Source organism: Mus caroli, chromosome 3, assembly GCF_900094665.2.
Source record: "Mus caroli chromosome 3, CAROLI_EIJ_v1.1, whole genome shotgun sequence".
Lineage (NCBI taxonomy): Eukaryota > Metazoa > Chordata > Mammalia > Rodentia > Muridae > Mus > Mus caroli.
Window position 1 is genome coordinate 67150170 of NC_034572.1, and position 5083 is coordinate 67155252.

A 5083-nucleotide genomic window follows, 5' to 3' on the forward strand; every position below is an offset into this window, starting at 1 on the left:
CACCTGGACAGTCACCCAAGGTTCCTCTGCAATGTTGAAACACCCATCTCTTCTGGCGACTGGCCTGGATATCTGACAGATTTGTCTGTGAAACAGGATTTAAGATGGACTTTTCTACCTTGACCTGGCAGAGTTCTACTTTCATTGTGTTCTGCTCATTCACAGCTTGGACAGCAAACTGTCAACACTTGAGGCAAGGGCAGTTTCTTGACCAGTAGCAGCTTGCAACATTTGAAGGAAATTCCCTAAGGAGATTCTTGGATGCTCATATTCTTCTTTGAAGTAGAATGGCGTTGCTGTCAGGTGCTAACAGATCTCATTGTCAAAAAAAGCCTTAATTAATAAAAGATCTTTAAATGCCATATTCTATAGATCTCTGATGGTTTTGAAGAGAATTTATCTCATTATTTTTGAATTGGCAAGTGTTGGTGGTCTCTAGTTATTTGCCATTTGATTAACTTAGAAAACATCTGTGATTAACTAAAGTAGTACCTAACAAAATCGCAAGTTTGATTGACTATTAAATTCCATTTTTAATTTTCTTAAATAATTTGCAATAGTAGCTTTCAAAAGTACTAGAACCTCACATTACATTTTTAAAAAATTGGTTATTATATTTATTTACATTTCAAATGCTATCCCCTCTCCCCTTTTCCCCTCTGGAAAACACTTATCTCATCAATGCTCCTCCTGCTTCTATAAGGATGCTTCCTCTCCCATCCACCTACTCCTACCTCATGACCCTGGCATTACCCTACACTGGAGCATCGAGCCTTCACAGGACCAATGGCCTCTCCTCCCACTGATGTCCAACAGGGCCATCCTATACTACATATGCAGTTGGAGCCATTGGTCCCTCCATGTGTGCTCTTTGGTTGGTGGTTTAGTCCCTGGGAGCTCTGGGGGCTGTGGTTGGTTGATATTGTTGTTCTTCCTATGGGGTTGCAAAACACTTCAGCTTCTTCAGTCCTTTTTCTAACTCCTCCATTGGGGACCCTGTGCTCAGTCCAATGGTTGTCTGTGAGCGTCCACCTCTGTACCTGTCAGGCACTGGTAGACCCTCTCAGGAGACAGCTATATCAGGTTCCTGTCAGCAAGTACCTCTTGGCATCCACAAAAGTACCTGGGTTTATTGTCTGTATATGGGATAGATCTCCAGGTGGGGCAGTCTCTGGATGGCCTTTTCTTCAGTCTCTGCTACACACTTTGTCCCTGTATTTCCTTTAGACAGAAGCACTTCTCTGATAAACAATTGGAGATGAGTGGGTGGCCTCATCCCTCAAAAGGGGGTCTTGACTAACCTCTGGATATGGATATAGTCTCTACAGGTTCTTCCCACCCACTGTTGGGTATTTCAGCTAATGTCATCCCCATTGGTTCCTGGGAGACTCTTGCATTCCTGACATCTGGAACCTGCTGATGGCTACCCCCAGTTCCCCATCCCCCATTGCTACACACCTCTGTTCAAATTCCATTTTCAAGAATTGTGTTGGTACAATACCTTAGAAAGATATATATATATATATATATATATATATATATATATATATTATGTCATAACTAAGATATAACCTTAATTTTGTATCGATATACAAAGATCTTTAAGGGTAGATTCAATAAAGGGGTATATTTCCTTTTTTTCCTATTATTCCTATATTATTTGTATATGCCCATTTTTAATCTAATTTTTTAAAAAGTAATTCTAGTATAGTAAATATGATTATAATTATGAAGTTATTTCTGGCAATCTTTCTAAAATGTCCTGCTTGGTGGCTTTTGGCAGTTTCGGGATTAAGTATTTTTGAGTTCAGTGTTTTTCAGAATATTTTTTTCTATCTCATATGAACTCAGGAATTTGAATACTGTCAGAAGTTTTTAGTCCTAAGCTGATTTTTAGGTGGTGTCTGTCAGCTTAGGCTAAGTAAAACATAGGATCCACCCAGAGGTCCACTGTGCAGAACTTGATGATTGAAGAGGCATGGGGCAATTTTGTTCAGTAATAGCCTTACAATAAACCGGGTGAATTTGTCATTGTGGGGCTGCATATCTTCTTGGAAATCTAAAATGGTACTGTTAGGAATGGTACAAACACAAAATATTTTGAATGCCATATTCAGGAGATCTCAAAAAGGTTTGATGATCATTATGTACATCCAAGGTACAGAAATTCTGTTACCAGTTACTTTCTTCAGACTCAAACCTGAAAACAATACAGTAAGCTAGATGAAACTTATCTTTGTATGAGGACTAATATCACAACAGGAAGTGTATATATACATCAGAATAATCTTATACATTTTGAGATAATATTCATACCTTACTGAAAGTTTTAAACAGTCAAATGAAAACCAAAGTATTTTAAGATTATTGGCAAGAGAATAGTCCCTAATTTTCTGTTTTTCTCTGTCCCATAGCAGGTGGCAAAAGAAACAAGATGGAGGTAGGCAATAGCTGTTGGCCAATTTATTCCTTTTCTTGGGACAAAGAGACCAAATCTTTTAAGCTCAGTCTCCATTTTAGAGAACTTTGCCCCATAAATGTTCAGGTTTCTTCACCACCAAACCATTGATTACTGGCAGTGGGCTGAGACCAAGTTCAATATTGAATGAAGACCCTTATGCAATTGCACTGGATTTAGCTCCTGACTGTTCTTTCGGGGTTCATTAATACATCCTTTAAACTACAGGGCATTTCCTCTTGATGATCTATCCTTTTTCTTCAGACGTTTCGCTTGTCCAGTGGTTTCCTTAGTTAGATGCTTTATTGTCCTGAAAGACTAAAAGGAAAAATTTTCCCCAATCTTAATTATGGAGGGGAGGTGTCCTCACTTTTGGCAGGGTATATTTTTCCTTGGTCAAAAAAGATTTTTGTCAATAGAAAAAGTATAATCTTCCAGTTGAAATTTTAAAAAATTCTTTTGATATTTTAAAATTAAATACACCTTTTAGGTGTATTTATTTGTAGATCACAAAGGACATTCACATTCAATTTCATCCTGTCTTTTGTAAGCAGATTTTAAATTTAAATCACTGTAATTTTTGTATGCCTGCCTCTGCCTCCCAAATGTTGGGATCAAATGCATGTGACTCTCACTTGCTGGGTTTAAAGTTTTAAATCCCCACTATCTTGTTAACTCTTTGTCAAGTGGTTGATTGCTCTGAATTTTTAGCTAGCACTGATTTCATCTAGTTCATGGATTAAAGGTGTGTGCTACAGATGAAACCACACCACAAACACTTGTTTTCAGTATGCAGAAAGATCTAGCATCAAAGGCTGGGCCATACCAAAATTAGAAACAGGTTTTTGCAGTTACCAATTTGGGGGTTCAGAATATAATCAAGTATCTTGCAATAACTTCTCCAATTATAACAAAAACACTTTCTGTTACATTTATCCTTTGTTTTCCAAATTGAATGCAAAAGTTATGTTGCAGCATTACTGAGTTTTGGGATAAATATAGACAGAGTGATGATGCTATTTGGTTGCTAACTGAACAAAAATATCTTACATATCTGATCCTGGATTAATTTCATGTAAGAGTACGGTGAGATTTTAGCAAGGCAAATTACATTGTAAACAACAATACCATAAAGCAAATTGAGCACTGGAGTTTTGATTAGAAAAACTGAAACTTAATTATTTTGTTCAGGATCTAGCATGAACCGCAACATTCTACATTTCTCAGTACTATTAGGTGATGCTGTTGTCAGACTCTGCAAAACATACTTGATTGGAGGGCTTCAAGATCTTCATTTTCTTACTGCCTAATTTGTCTCAAAAACAATGAAAAGGTAAGTCAGCATGTAGACATCTGATCCCCATGTGACAGTAATGACAAGCATTAGGGCTTTAAAGAATGATGAAAACATAAACCTTTCATGCACATAGGTTTATGTTCTCAAACAACATTGGTTCCCATGATTAGTGGGCTGCTGGCAGCTTGACTCAAGCTACAGAAACCTGGGAAGGGGAAAGCTCAATTGTGATGTCTTTTGTCTTCATCAGATTAATATATAGTTATTCCTGTGGGGCATTTTTTATCTAAAAATTAATGTGGAATTGCCCTGACCTCTGTGTGCTGATCTGCCCTCAGTAATGCTGGATTATATCAGAAAGCAATTTGAGAAGGCATTGAAAAGCAAGCCAGAATTCAGCATTCTTCCAAGGCTTCTGCTTCAGTTCCTGCCTCCAGGTTACTGATACTGTTCTCTCCATGATGGACTATAACCTGAAATACAAATAACCTCCTATCATCCTCAAGTTGGTTTTGGTCATGGCACTTATTTAAGCAATGGAAGTCAAGTTAACACAGTTCACTTTCCTTCTTCTTTGGCTATATATTATGATGTTCTCACTAGAAGCTAGAAGCTAGTGCTGTGTAGGGTAAGAGACCCTTCTAGAACACAAATTAAATAAATCTCTTTTAAAAGTACAAATTATATAGCCTCAGGTATAGTATGTTAGAAATAGAAAAAGTAAAACCTATACTATAAGACATATGCTTATTTTATTTACTCCTTTAAAGTACAACATTGCTCATAATGTTTTCTTAGATAGTTCTAATAGCAAATGACACCTAGTCAAAGTAGATAATTAATATAACCTGATATATTATCTTGATATAAAAATAAAAATTTAATTAAAATGAGAGAATTAAGAAGGGAATAAATGAAAAATGTGTTTGTTATGCTCTGTAAATATTTATTAAAAAATGGTAATGAACAAGAGAGTCCACAGAAGTATTTTAAAATCATATTTGTTTTCCTGACATAAGATTTTAAAGTAAGTTTGTACTCTGGTGAAAATGATTCCAGATAGAGGATCCAAGTAAAAGGAAGACTTTACATTCATGTCTGCCATTAAGGTGCAACAACATTATGAACTAACCAGTACCCCGGAGCTCTTGACTCTAGCTGCTTATGTATCAAAAGATGGCCTAGTCAGCCATCACTGGAAAGAGAGGCCCATTGAACATGCAAACTTTATATGCCCCAGTACAGGGGAATGCCAGAACCAAAAAGTGGGAATGGGTGGGGGGTATGGGGGACTTTTGGGATAGCATTGGAAATGTAATTGAGGAAAA